General features: G+C 40.8%; 1 protein-coding gene across 7 annotated transcripts in view; it reads right to left on the bottom strand.

Annotated features, from left to right (window-relative positions):
• DLGAP2 (DLG associated protein 2) overlaps nt 1-15,980 on the bottom strand; it is a 656,900-nt gene that overhangs the window by 542,560 nt on the left and 98,360 nt on the right. For 3 of the 7 annotated variants that reach the window (XM_068281331.1, XM_068281334.1, XM_068281335.1), the window contains exons 1-2: nt 11,508-11,555; nt 6,803-6,885 (exon numbers count right to left, since the gene is read on the bottom strand). The exons of 1 other annotated variant lie outside the window; for it this stretch is intronic. The gene's annotated coding sequence lies outside the window, so the exon portion shown is untranslated. Of the gene's footprint in view, nt 1-6,802; nt 6,886-11,507; nt 11,556-15,980 lie in introns of those variants that run through there. 3 more of the 7 variants (XM_068281336.1, XM_068281333.1, XM_068281337.1) reach the window with 3 other exon arrangements.

Below are 15,980 nucleotides of genomic sequence, written 5' to 3'. Positions count from 1 at the left end.
GCAGAAGAGAAACGATGACAACTCTGAAGAAATGTTTACTTTTTAAAGGTCAAGAGGAACAGTTTCCAGACCTTTAAAGTCTCTACAATAAAATATATTGTAACCTGCAAAACATTTTGAATCAAAACCTGGAAGCCAACATACAGACTGCATCATGGGATGAATCTTTATGATCTGTTGTATCTGTATAGTCCACCGAAATTAGTTCACATAGAATGCTAATGGATATTTACTGCTTTTTTCTGCTTTTTTTGCCGTATTAACGATCATTGCATTAAAGTCTATGGTGGCACCCTTTTCGTCTACCCTCGTCCTGCACCCTTTTTTCCTGCTACCATTGGTTGTATTTGCATAGGGCAATTATGGATCCTACATGGCCAACTAAGAATGACACAATTGCACTAGTCCAGGCATGGGCAAACTTGGCCCTCCAGCTGTTGAGGAACTACAAGTCCCACAATGCATTGCAGGAGTCTGACAGCCACAGTCATGACTCAAAGGCAAATGCATTGTGGGATTTGTAGTTCCTTAACAGCTGGAGGGCCAAGTTTGTCCATGCCTGCACTAGTCTATAGTTATCTGCAGTTGTTTTCATAATGACAAATGATACTAGAGGCGCAGGAATCACCAAGAAGCCATACAGATACAATGCTACAATGTACTATGTGGTCTGGACTGGATTCAGAGATCTTGCTTTTCTGCAGTATTGCCCATCTGTTCTGAACTACAAAGTCCATCATTCACCTGCAGCCAGTCTGAGGACAGAGATTTGTTTGAGCTCATTAGCTGTGATTATCTCTGAAACCTGCACAACATTAATCATTCACTAATTTATATAAACGCTTACTATGGATGACGTTTCCTGAACATTCTGTGTACAACTAGTTTATCGATCCTGGTTTCTGCACTGTGTACTTGGTTTATATTACTAGTTATTGACCGTTGATTTCTTTCTGACTCCCTGTTTTCTAGCTCCACTGGGCTTTCGTAGTTCCTAGCCTTAATTCAGGTCCTGTGTTCCTAAACCTTTGGCTTCAAACTTTTTTTTTCTTTTTTTTTTTAAGTTTCAAACCTTTCTATTTCAGAAGGAAATAACATATAACAAATACAATAAGTAAGGCATTATGAATCACATCTTTTAGAACTGTAAAGGTGGCCCTACACTTTTGCAGCAGATTCGACCATCAGATAGATTTCTGTCAGATGCCTGTCAAGTCGACTCACAGGACTGATCTGATGTGTGCCACAAACTAGGAACAGATTACCAATAGATTTCAGAATTAAATCTATTGGAAATGGATCAAAATGCATTATTGGATCCAATGCAACTCTATGGGCCATCGATCTGCTTCCAGCAGCAGATCAACCTAGATTTTCCATCCTGTCAGATAGATCAAATTGATCAAAATCGGCCACAAATCGATCGATAGATTAGATTTCTGATCAACTCCATAGGATACATTTTATTTACAAAATAATGAGAAATAAATTAAAAATTAAAAATAAAAAAAGCAATAGCCTGCAGCAGCAATCAGAGCCCACCAACAAAAAGCTCTGTTGATGGGCAAAAAAGGGTGGGATATTCATTTGCGTGCACGGTTGTGTGGCTTAGAGCCCTAATTTGTAAAACATAGCCTGGTCACTGGGGGGGGGGGGGGGAGGGGGATAAAGCCTGCAGCCCTTAAGTGGTTAACTGCAGGGAACCATACAGATGCCATTGTGAATACCAGGTTTTGAGGAAACCACCGTAACTGGCGTTAACCTGCCTTGAAATCTAATTCACAAACCTAACATTTAACTGAACAAGATACTCAAAATACGTAATCAAAAAGCAAAAGAATGAATTATAAACTGGAAAGTGGATTTGTTTCAACTGTGTCACACATCCCACAACCTAAGTTCAAAAGGATCCAATAACTTGACCACCTCCACAGTTCAACTAAAAACCTGTGGAGACAGAGCTTTCTGTCATGCTGCCCCTACCCTGTGGAATGCTTTGCCAAACATAATCAAGACCGCTCCAACCCTACACGTGTTTAAATCAAAACTGAAAAGCCACCTGTTTAGTCTGGCATGTATTATCACATACCTTTTCTCCCTGTACGCACCACTATGTACTGATCTGAAACAAGCTTATGCGCCTTGGGTCCCATAGGAGAAAAGCGCTTTTTCAAATGTTTCGTTGTTGAAATTGATAGCAAATTGTAATTTGGACTGTGAAACCTGTGAAATCTAAGCTTGCACAGGGGAATTGAAGAAAAATATCATGAGCATACGTATCTGAATCAGCAATTTCCATGTGCAAAGCTGCATTGACCAGTGAATCAAAGAACTGCAAGATTAGTTTGTTCATCTCTAATTAAGCCAAGCCACTTACAACTGCAAGATGGTTCTTGCTCAAGGCGTGTTGGGGTCACCTCTGGCAAGACTCCTGTGTGTGTATGGTAACCCTGATCCGTCGCTGAGAGATCTGGCATGCTGGAGAGTCTCAGCCAACCACAGCAAAGACCAAGCCCATTATTCCCCTACTCTCAACGCCCACTCACAGCAACTCTGTTATGCGCTACATTGTGGTTCCTCTGCTCCCCTCCAGAGCAACAGAATGCATCACTAATAACTAGTTTTTTATAGCACTCTGCCCCAAATTGTCACCCAAGGGATCAAGTCCCGAACCCTGTGGGTGACAGTAATTGTGCATATGTGACATGTTATTTACCAAGCCAAAAATTTAAAGATAGAGAGTGATTCCTACAGATTTACCAAGGCTGAGGAAATTGGCACATCACCTATGGCAACAGTAGAATAAATGGTAATGTGTTGTATAATATTACCCAAATCACTTAGCTTACACATTGCAGGATCATATTCCAATTCTACTCACTTTCCCATCTAATATTTCCATGATTGCAAACCAATCATGTACAAAATTTGCAAATAGTAAAAACTAAGATGACAAGATTATAAAGCAGAAAATAAGAAATTATGGACCATCAGCTCTGAGATTTATGTGAGTAACCCAATAATCTCCTTTGCATTCCGATCAAACATTTTCCAACTTACATTTATCAGCCTCTGCTAATTACCTTCTAAACTGAAACTGGAAATTACTTTTCAGGTTGATGGATTGACCAGTAACTGCAAATCAGTGAAGTGTAATTTATTACATTTTGATCGGTTAAGATTAATGCTCATTTTTTTTGTTTCTCTTACTGCGTGGATCTCATTAAGATGGAGTTACACCAACCACTTTTACAGATATTGATATTGCCATTATGGCTTAGAGTGTTTACGCAATACTCTAGTTGGATTAGCCAGCCATTTGTCATAGAAAGTCACAACAGATACATGGTCTAGGATCATAATGGTTTGAAATATTTCATATACCTTTTTTTTCCATAAAGCAATGGCATTTGGAATGGCAATGCAGTGTGGGTAAAGTACTCTTTATAGCTACAGCTACATTCAAGCTTCGCCAGCATATTAAGGGTGGTGGAGTAGTACAGACAAGACACATGCTACAAGCTTCTTCTGCTTGTCAGCTTCATTATATTTTGTCCACTTAAGATAAGAAACAAGTGAAGAATCAGCATTTAAATTCTGCTTACAGGGAAAACACCATACATTAAACCTATTATAGTTGTCCATGGGAAAGACCTAATTATTTGGTATACCATCATGATTTACAACTTTTAATTATATCATGGACTCCCTTGTTTCCAAAAGTGTCCATGACATTTAAAAGAAATGAGTCAAGCGCACACATACACCAAGTAATGACAATGGGGGAAGCCTGCTTCTGCTGTTGCTAAATAACTACATATCCTGAACAACTGGTATAAATTAGATAAACACATGTAATGAACTTGATAAGCTTATGATGAAAAATACATATGCAAATGTTACTTTCACTAAAAGTCATTGGCCCATACGCAATTAACTTTTTCTCCTGAGTTTTGTCCTAGGAGATATTTTTTCAACTTCTATTTAAAATATCTTTTCAGCACTTTGCAACTGAAAAAGTACCAATAAAAAGGTGAAAAAAACTATCATAGTATTTTCTTGCTTCCTAGCTGGTGGTTTAAAGGGCATTTTATTAACAATTTTGAAAATATCACCTAAGAGCTGCGTAATATGTTGGTGCTTTATAAATACAATAAATAAATTAGAGAAAACTTGGGAGAAAAAGTTAATTGCATATGGGCCACTATGCCCAGTATTTGCTGAACACAGTGCAGTGTCATCTTATGAGGAATATGCAGTCGTAGAAACTCAGTATCTTTGAGTCAAACTGCCTATAAGGAATCTGCCTTTGTATGTGCTTGATTCAGCCGAGACCTGGGCGGAATCCGCCGCTTCCGGGTCTTGGCGCTTGTTCAACGCTGATAACATTGTTAATGGCTCACAGGCTGCACAATCTGATAGGCGGAGGGCGCGTTCACAGTACGCCCTTCTCAAAGGTAAACAATAGCCAGCTGACTCCGGTTAGCTGAGAAAACAATGTCAGCTGACTTTACAGCTGACACCTAGGCAGGGCCTTGCTGTGTGTTTGGATGTGCGGGTGTGGCTGGCCACTGATTGGCTGAAGAGTTGTATTTAAATCTGCAGAGTGCTCCCAGTCATTGCCCGTGATAAGCATAGCTTTGGCTAGTTGCTGGGTGCGCACTCTATTGTTACTTATATTTTGGATATTGACCTTGGCTTGTATTTGACTACTCTGTTGTGATTAACCTCTGCTTGATTCCTGGAAACCCTTGCTTGCCGCCTGGACCGACTTCTGCTAGTTACTGGACATCCCTCGCTTTCCGCCTGGATCGACCTTGGACTTTTACTGGATATTCCTTATATGCCACTTGAATTGGATGTTAAGTACAAGTCTACTTTCCTTATCAGTCAACTAACAGTGTGCATATAGTCTCGCATAAACCTGTCACATATCATCTGGAACTTCTGCTATCTTTTGCATAACGTTGCATGCAGACTTAAAGGAACTGTGTCATAACTTGCATCAATTATTACCTGTTGCTGCATGCAAGTCTGCTTGGACTATTTCACTTACTCAGATCAATCACCATTGCTGATGAATAACTTTGCATGAAGACCTGTCATACCTGGATTACTTATTACCTGAACTTTATATGTGATACTGCTGAACTGTGTTACTAGCCTCAGTAGTGGCTCCTGGTGGTATATCTGCCTTCTACATCAGCTTGTATGCCTTGCTTGCCTAAGTCCTAATTAGGGCCAGCTAGTGGTGTGCCAGGCAGGGACAGTGTAGGTGTCAGTCAGTGGTGTGCCAGGCAGGGATAGCTAAGTGAAGAGCGAGACCTCTAGCCTAGGACATATACACTGACTCCGAGAATTATACCACCAAGCCTTACAGTGCCTAAGCATAATTAATTAGGCTTGAGGTATCTAAGTTATCAGAGTAACCCTAATATTAACAAAAGTTCTGCTCCAGCCTGACCTGTGATAACCCCAACTTCATAAGCTCCCAAACACTAGCTCTTTCCCATGCCCTAACACTGAGTGCAAAGGCGAAGACCAGTGATAAGGAATTGTATCTTAAATAACGTGAATCAGGCTCTGATATGTTAAACCTGAGCTAAGATCGGTAACATATGTATATTGTATTATTGATCAAAACTTCACTTTAAAACATTTTTTTGCTAACCTTTATAAAAATTAAAATCCAGCTCAGTGGAAATTTGAATGTGAAACGTAGTATGCAGAGGTATATTGTGCTTACACTCAATTATAAACACACTATGGAGACAGTATACACATGACATCAGTATTACTGTATGTTTTACCATTAATGTGAAGCACAGATTCATTGGGCAAAGTTGGTACATACCCCCTTAGCCTGATCTGCCAAGATGAACTGAAATGACCCATTAAAGGAGTAACTTATGGCTTATAGGAAGCTGAATACTTGCAAATATCTTCTGTTGTAGCAAAAGCAAAATGTTAAAGTTGAAGTGAAATCGAGAGCCCAATATGGTGTAGTATGTCAAAATCGATTGGATAAATGAAACAGTGAGATGGTAATACTCACAAACACGGGTTACCACCTAGGTAACCACTCATTAGGCAGGTGAGGAGATTAGACCTGTCCTCACTCAGGATTAAGAAGTCGCTCTCTGTAGATAGGAAGAAAGGGGGTAGATCACCCCTCCACCTGGGGTGGACTCAAATATATTGGTAGGTGAACAGAGGCCCAGAAGGATAAAAGTACATAAAATTTTAAAAAAATTGCTGGGAGGAAGTGGTGGACTCGCCTCCGTTAAAGCAGACACCAAGGACTGTAAATGTATAGATATACACATTTATTGAAAATACCCCCAAAAAAGCATCTTTGGGGTATTTTCAATAAATGTGTATATCTATACATTTACAGTCCTTGGTGTCTGCTTTAACGGAGGCGAGTCCACCAATTCCTCCCAGCAATTGTTTTAAAAATTTTATGTACTTTTATCCTTCTGGCGCCTCTGTTCACCTACCAATATAAAAGCAAAATGTTACTTAGCATAGCATTTTTCATCATGGAACTTTTAGTTCAATTTGACTCTTGGTTTAGATTCTCCATAACTCAATTGGGTTCTCTGTAACACCTCTACCTTGCAAGCTATATTATAAAGCAATTGCACAATACTTTGTGCTGCTGACTAAAACCACCTGCCAAGTTGTCTTATATAGCTCTGTAAATGCAACATGCGATGACTATGTCATGAACCAGCAGTTCTAATTGTATGCCCAGTTTTTCAGTGACATAAAGATATATTTTGCACATTCACACACTGACCCGAAGTGATGCATTATGGAAGTGATACAGAGACTTGGCAGTCTTCACTCAGATGATTCACACTTGATTATTCTCATCCTGTTCTGTAATTAAATGATGAATTCATAAATCTAATCAAGGGATTTTTTATACCAGAGCAATGGTTCTTAAAGTGTACCTGAGATGAGAAACATAAAAACATTTATTCTTACCTGGGGCTTCCTCCAGCCCCCTTCAGGTCATGGGCTCTCAAACCGAAACTAACCTTCCCCTACCTAGTCCTAACACTAACCTTCCCCCTATATAACTAACACTAACCCCCTTACTTACATAAACCCAAATAACCAGCACCTAACATCACCTCCTCTCTCCAGTGCTAGCTATACTAAAGGCAAGCACCTTATGGTAAATTATATTAGGCCGCCCACTATAGGATAGATAACCCAGTGCATAAATTACCAGCCTCCACCCAACACTGGTGCCCAGGTATTAAAGCTGAGTACTTATTACTGCTGCTCCACTGATAGCCGGAGTTCTCCTAAACTATAGGCAAACTCACAAATGACCCACTGGGTGCTGCCAATGGTGTAGCAGCCTATAGTAGCAGCCAAAGTATCAGGTGTGCTTCAACCCAATTTAACTGCTTTGGTGAAGAAAGTTTGCAATGAAAAATAGTAGTGTGCTACATTTATTTCAGGGGCCCCAAGATAGCAGCACAAGTTGGAGCAAAAGGGCAATGTATTGATGATGTGTCTTAAAGGGAAGGTTCAGGGACAGTTGGTAAAAAATAAAAATCCGAATCCACTTACCTGGGGCTTCCTCCAGCCCGTGGCAGGCAGGAGGTGCCCTCGGCGCTGCTCCGCAGGCTCCCGGTGGTCTCCGGTGGCCGACCCGACCTGGCCAGGCCGGCGGCCAGGTCGGGTCAGGCTCAGAACTCTGAGCCTGCGCAGTACAGCCCGGAGGACGTCCGATGACGTCAGCGCGGCGGCGTGGAACGCACAATGGAGCGCAGAAGAGGCTCGACCTGGCCGCCGGCCTGGCCAGGCCGGGTCGGCCACCGGAGACCACCGGGAGCCTGCGGAGCGGCGTCGAGGGCACCTCCTGCCTGCCACGGGCTGGAGGAAGCCCCAGGTAAGTGGATTCGGATTTTTATTTTTTACCAACTGTCCCTGAACCTTCCCTTTAAAGGGAGACAGGAGGCATACTTCAGTATTGAGATGAAGGCAGGAGGCAAAAAATATGCCTCATATACAGCAGATATCATGGAGTGGAGAGAATTAGGCAAACACATAATGAGGGAAACCTATGAGGGGGAGTTATGTAAACAGACTAATGGTGTTGTAACATTAATTGGTGCAAGTTTTTGGTTTGTCTGTGTTCACCACATTTTCAAACCTGGTACCAGGGGTTGGGGAAATAAACCTCACCCAATGTATAAGCTGTGCTATGACAATTAGAAAACATTAAGTCTTGGCTCTATAGATGTCAGTGAGCAGAGAAATGTACAGGGACAACATAAAAAGGGCGGTCTGGTTGAAAAACAACATGGCACCATGGGAAGGAGCAATTCAAAATCAAAATATGGCACTGACAAATGCAGTGAAGGTGCTAATACCTCATGAGAATTATGCCACCCTCATTTATTTTTTTTGCCTCAGCCATTATCGGTTTGTCCCATTCCTCTCTGTTCACTATGTGTATAGGCCTTCTGCATCACTTTAGACATATTACTCTGCTTCCTGGTCCCTCACCAGCATATTAATACTTCAGCCACCTCCTAAAAAAATGCAGCATCATTAAGTCCTTTTTGTGGTGTTCTTGCCGCTATCTTAGGCCTCCCAAAATAAATGCAGTACTGTACATTGCCATTTTCATTGAAGAACCTCACACATTCCTCTGCCCAAACATCAGTCCCATTCTTACAGCCTCACTTTCAATCATGAAATATTAGAAATTAGATCTTCAGTGCATGCAAAGGAAGAATTATGTCTATAATATATACTAAATATGCAGAAATTAATATCAATTATTACACACAATACACAAAAATGAATGCCTCCACAACTGTCGCAGGTCCTTGGACTGACTAAGGTCATTTCTAAATATAAGATCTACAGCATACGTATCTAAGATCGACTGTATATTTATAGAAATTGTACTCTTACTACAGAACAAAATACTTCTGCATTACCAGAATCCCCTGCAGAAAATGGTATAACTTTATCAATAAAAGATGATGATGATGATGATGATAATAATAATAAGAATAGTTACCATGGACACAGGATATATTTACAGTAATATTTCATATATTTCTATTATATTAAAAAAATATAATGTGGCATAATTTAACTTCGCAGCTTTAATAGCAGAAACTTCCAGCAGACTACAATGAGGAGGAAAACATAACCATCTGTATTATGGTTGAACTAAAAAAATACATTTCTCAATGCTACTCGTAAGAATCAATATACTTACATTAAACTGATTATATTTGTTATTATATAACAAATTAACACAGCACTCCAAAGGCTTCTGCAACAAGCTTGTATTAGGAGCATGCAGAGTTACATCCGCAACATGATTCGGGCTACACTCTTCCTCAGGTGTGAGTGCATCACACCTGAGGAAGGGTGTAGCCCGAAACATGTCGAGGATGTAGCCCTGCATGCTACTAATACCAAATAGTTGCAGAACCCTTTGGAGTGCTGTGTTCATTTGTTATATACTCATTGTGTACACAGGTTTGGTGTACCTGCTGAACATTTAGCGCCGGCTGGCAGTACAGTGTACTGTTTGCATCCACCTAAGGAGACAACTTTGTTTCATAATGATTATATTTTTTATTATATGTACAAGAGAAGGTAAAAAAACTTTCACTCACTATTTAAAAATGTCACTATAGTAGAATAACCATAATTTTACCAATAATTTACTATGTCCTAACCTAAACCTATTCTCACACAGAACCCTTCCTCTTGATACCCATAACCAACCCATAACCCCAGGTGGTGCCTAACACTAATACTTCCCTGGCGGTCAGCTATACTTAATCTCCCATGCCTAACCCTTAAGACCCGCACACCCTGGGTGACCCTTATTTATAGCCATAATTTGCAGCGCAGATGGCCCTGGCACGCAATATTTTATTGGAGGAGTCCTATGCCTAGATTTACACTGACAGGCAATCTTTTAATGGGCGCCTATGGTGGTGCCCAAATGTAGTGACGTAAATTGCGCCCAAATTTACATGATAATTTCTGCACACTACTAAGTCCAGCAAATATGACAGACTACAGAAAACACATGGACATAAGCAGGTACCTCCACAAGACCAGTTTTACACCTCAACCTCTCTCAGAAATCATTATTATTATTGTTTATTATTATTATGTTTTATTTTTATAGCACCAACATCTTCCATAGCGTTGTACCATGTACAACAAAACATACAATAATAGGGAGCATTATTCACATCAGCCACAACCATCCGTCACATCTACAGATTGCACATGCCCTGTTCATGTTTTGACCCAGAAAACAGGAACAAATACCTCAGAGTCCCGGTATAATATTTCCAGAAAAAAAACGTCTCCAGGACCAGATCAATCAGCACCAACATAACTGCAGTATTGTGAAGCCAGAAGGAAAATCTTCAATGTACAGAATGAAAATACCACTAATAGCTATCTACGGCCCAGTGCTAGAAAGTAGAGGCATGATCATCCATAAGCTGGAAAACTCCATAACAAATTATGGGAATGGGAAATTAATTTCCCCCCTGCTCCCAATGCTAGCCTCAACCCAGCTGAATCGCAGACTTCACAGCAGCACAGCAGATCGGCCAGGAGGACATCGATGGAACTGATAGACTACAGGGGGCTTCTTCGCCCAAAGTAAATAAAAGTCATTTGTTCCCTTCGTCACAGGTTTACTTTAATATTTGAGTCTCACAGTTAAAATTAAAAGTAACAGCAGCAGTACACTAGTACTTTAGAAATGTATTTTGAATTGCAGGTTTAGCATGAGTCTATCCACAAAATGTGTGTGTCAATAAGGCTTTTATAGGACACACCATGCTTGCCAACTTTACAGGAATATTTCATAAGAGAACAGGAGAGAGCAAGGTATAATCTTTTATGACTACATCTTTTCCTGGACAGCCATAAGCCTTATTTCATTCGCAGAGAAAATGCTCACCTTAGATATGCACAAGATTTTCCCAGTGATTACTGTCATACTAAATCTACTCCCTGTGCAGCCATAAAATCCCTGGCATATATTTTCCACCATTCAACCTTTTTACAAAGTTAAGTGTAGCATAGCTATTATGTAAAAATATGTATACAAGTCTTCTCAGTGAATTACTGGGAGACTGGAAGAGAAATCTGATTGAATACAATTTGATTACGGAAATTACCACATGTATATTTACTGGAATACTGTGTACTCTTACCGACTGCTTCCATCCTTACTGACTGAACTTAAGCATCCAGCAGAAACACCCTCTGTTTAGAATAGAAGTGCTGGCCATACACCATTACATTTATAGTTGCTCAGGAAAACAGTCCATCTCTGAAATTTATATTTTAGTTGTTAATGCAGCACATAACATTATTCAACACTAGGAAAAAGGCCTGCCCATTAAAAAGTGGGGTCTAGGCCACAGCCGCTACCCCCCCCCCCCCTCCTCCTCGCTCGCAAAGCATGCACAGATGCATCTCACCTGTCCATCCCCCACCGATGCCTGAAGTATATGCACACAGGGAGATGTTGCTTGCTTGGCAGTTGGAAAAAGCAGTTATTTCCCACAATGCAATGAGGTTCACAGACAGCAAACTGTCAGGTCTGGAAGCAGGGACACAGGAGGACGCAGGGACAGCTATATGTGTGATACATTTTTTTCTCAACAAACCCCCCTCCTGTGTGCCTCCTCAAACCTGGCAGGCTATGCAGAGTGGCGCATGGAGCCCTTTCATATTTACCTGTTCCGGATGCTGAATCATCTCTCCTCTTCCTCGACCGCCTGTCTTCTACCTCCAGTGAGCAGCGCTGCAATGCCGACATCTTCTGGGTCCCGATCACATAATAGGACATGTGATCAGGACCCAGACCAGAGGATGATGTCAGAGGTGCAGTACCATTCAGTGGTGGAAGAGGGGTGATGGAAGAGAAATTTAAGTCAACCATTAGGTTTTGCTACTGTAATTATTCAGTGGCCTTTTTCATGCACTACTAAGAAATATTCTTTATCTGGTGCATTTTAAACATGCTATTTTGCAGGATCTCATGTTGTTCCTTGTTATGTTATTTTACCAAAGACTCAAAACAAATATGCAGTTAGCTTTGGTAGATAAAACAGAAAGGACCGGCACCGCTGTCTTGTATCAAAGCTCTTTTAATAGCACCAAAGTGGCAGCAGTGACAGACTGCTGTTTCGGTTTACACCTTTATCAAACTGCTCAAAGCCATAAAAATTGTGACAAGAAAAACACCTTTAAATACCCCCTTCCTGTATGGGAGGGGCCCCAGAGCGGACCTGAGAGGGAACTTCAATGGTAATATGCAAATATGCTCATGTTTCATGCACACTGAAAAAAAGTGTAATACCTGAATTAGCTTGTACACCACACCCCCAAACTGGGATGGATGGATGATCACTTCCAAAAAAAGGGAAACACTTTCTCCTCCTGTCCCTCCTCCAGCCAGCCACTCACAGCTGTGCAGGCAGTGCACACACTGACATCTTGTGGCTTAATCTTGAACTTTTCATTTTTTACTGCAGGGTGCAACTTTAATGTCGCACCGACCTTTAGTGAGCCATCTTGTGGCCACTTTTGGTAATACTGCAACCTGATCACTCCAATGACCATAATGTGTTGACTACTTCCGGGTTGACCTGGAAGTTGTCAGAGCACTGCCTGCATAGCTGTGAGCGGCTGGCTGGAGGAGGGACAGGAGGAGAGAACATATATATTGGGCTTTTCTCCTGGCGGACTCAAAGTGCCAGAGCTGTAGCCGCAAGGGCATGCTCAGTAGACAGTACCGGTGTTAGGGAGTTATGCCCATGGTCTCCCGGCTCTTTCCATTCACCAAGCCAGGTGCCGGCTTACTGAATAGGAAGAGCCGAGATTCAAACCCTGGTCTCCTGTGTCAGAGGCAGAGCCTTTAATCACAGAACACTATCCAGCCACTGACATCAGATTATACTTTTGGCACCATCCATGACATCACCTCTCAGATATCAAAGTTAGTGCTATTGACAGTGTTGTCTATAACACCAACATTTCACACATTAGCCAAACACTAATATTTTAACTCCCATAGGCATAACATAAATCATAAACCCTATTGTATGCTAAACTTTATTCTACACTCCCTAATGTTAATCCTTGCTTGCGTTATGAGGTTGATAATTTAAAAATTGCTTGATAAAATAAATCCTGCCAAAAATATAGAAGCGAAAACAACTACCACGGCATTCATACGGAACCAGTGGTACATGGGCCATATTATAACAGTAATGTTTTTCTTCTCCTGATTTCCTTGTTAATACCTTCTGTTTATGGTTAAGCTACAGTAGGTGAATGACCTAACCATCCTCTGACGGAAAACAACAATCAGTTTGATTGCCAAATGTTGTCAAAGAATAGATAAACAACGGAATTGCATAATAAATACATTATACCTGTGAAATAGGATCCCAATAAGACCTTAACATCCATTACCTCTAATGATTATACCAGCTTAATGAACAGGAATTCAAAGTGCTGGTTGATCAGCAGGTCTCAGCAGTCAATATTTGAAATCACAGGTATAAACATCAATGACAAAAACAGGACGACAGGGTAGTGGCATAGCTAAGCAGCTGTGGGCCCCAATCTGAGTTTTACATTGGAATCCCTCAGTCATGCTTTACGTAACAGCTGCAGTATTAAGAATGTTTATGAAGGGAAGAGGAACAGCTGGTTAGTGATCACCTCTATTCAAAGCACATATAGAGGTGATCATTACAACCATACAGTGGCGGACAAAACCAACGATGGGCAGAGTAAACGAAGTGGGCCCCATGTGAGTGGATCCAAACAATTCCGATAAGATAAAAGTACATGAAGCTAGGTCACATTCTGTAGGTACTGTATTAATTGAACACACATTTTAAACTTGTATCTGACTGGGGTACAGGACAGGTCCCTAGAGGACATGCGGCCCCTGTGCAGCTGCACGGCCTGCACTGGCCTATGTCTGCCTCTGCAACCATAGCATCAAGTAGAGATAATACAAGTGTTGAAGGAGGGCCCCTCTCGTCCAGAGGCCCTGGTGCAGCCACAATCTATGCATCCGTTATTGCTATGTCACAATGACATAGTCCCAAAGAGATTGAGCTTAGGTCAGGAAGACAGAGCGCAGTGTTTGGTGTCATATCTAACCTTTATTATTGTACACAGTAATTCACAGATAAAAAACAAAAAAAACAAAAATGTATTTACTTTTATTAATGGGCATAAAAGTCCATAAAAAATCAGAAATTATTTTCCAATAATTCCTACAGCTATTTAATCAGCACATACTGACTAAAAGTTGGAACGGACAATCCTTTTTTTCCAGAACATGTTACAAGAATGAGTCTTTGGAACTCTACAGGATCTATAAGACCCCTGTTGAGACTCACTTTTAAACATTATGAAAGTAAAATTTAAATAAGGTCTGCCCCATTTTCACTGAAAGAGGAGTAAAAGCTCTAGTCACCTCACAGAGAACTCTACCTACTACCAGAATGCTGTATGACACCTCTATTCTAAAATCCACTTTTTACTTAATATTCCATAAATTTCAAGATGGTACAAAATGTAAATGCAAACCACAGTCTAGTATAAAATCTAGATGTAACACACATATACCGAACATATTTTTGGAAAGGTAAAAATAGGTCTATACATTTACATAGTTATGCTAGCTACTTAAATTCTTACTCATGCTTCCTAAAGACACTTGTATGGCATTACCTAAAAACATTAAAGAAACGTGATTTAGGTGTGTTAAACCAGTAGGTATAGTTATGTTTCAAACCCTTAATCCTGACACACATACCTTACCTAAATATGCAAACATGGGCAATAGACAACGGAATACCTTATAAGATGAAAAAGCACATCAAAAGAATCAGTAAGTTCCAAGACAGATGTCATTAAACTACAAGTGTATGGACAGCTCCTCAGATTTCTCTTCATCTGCTTTCATCACTGTCCGCTTAATGTAAACCTGAAATTACTTTAAAAAAAAAGATTTTCACTTACCTGGGGCTTCTGCCAGTCCCCTGTGCCAACACAGAATGACCCTGCGGTCCCCGCCGCGGCTAAGGTTTGTTATCTCCAACTTGCATGTCGACAGCCACTGCACCTGCACTGGCCCTGGCCGCGTACATCTTCATTCACGCTCCTGTCACTGGGAGTGCCCTGTGCCTACGCAGTATGAGAAAACCTCAATCTGTGCACGGCGACGGGAGTGCGAAAACGAGGATGCACACAGCCAGGGCCACACAGGTGCAGTGGCTACCGCCTTGCAAGTCGGCGATAATAAAACGTAGTGGCGGTGGAGGACTGTAGGATCGTTCCGTGACAGCGCCAACACAGGGCGGCTGCAGGGGGTTGATAGAAGCCTCAGATAAGTGAAACTCTTTTTCTTTAAAGTAATTTCAGGTTTCTTTTATGGCAAATACTTTGCAATTATAACATTTCTAAATTGTATTTCCGTGCCTGAAATGCACCTCTGAAATACTGAAGTTTGGGCTGTACAAGAGGTGGATCCTTGTTCACCAACCTGTTTCTCTAAACCACTGATCAGCTTGACAATGTCTAAAAAAAGCCTCTGAACATTGTGAAACTAGCCACATGTGAATGGCAGGAACAGATTTTTATGAGAATAGGAAGTCAGTTTATACATGTTCAAAATGAAATCAAGGAGAGGAAACTGATAAATTCTCTCATCAATCGAGAGAATATTTTTTATCATAAGGGCAATTGCTCCAATAGGATCATCACAAAAAAGGATAAAGTGAACCTGAGGTGAAAATAAACTGATGAAAGAAAGAATTGTATTAATCTTCCTACTTGTAAAAATGGCTTTTTAGACATCCCATGGATTAATTTTACATTGAAACATTTACAAAGTAGATTGAATGTTTCATTGTCTCTGGTCA

Source organism: Hyperolius riggenbachi, chromosome 4, assembly GCF_040937935.1.
Source record: "Hyperolius riggenbachi isolate aHypRig1 chromosome 4, aHypRig1.pri, whole genome shotgun sequence".
Lineage (NCBI taxonomy): Eukaryota > Metazoa > Chordata > Amphibia > Anura > Hyperoliidae > Hyperolius > Hyperolius riggenbachi.
Note: the sequence above shows the minus strand (reverse complement) of the source record. Positions and strands in the feature narration are given on the sequence as shown.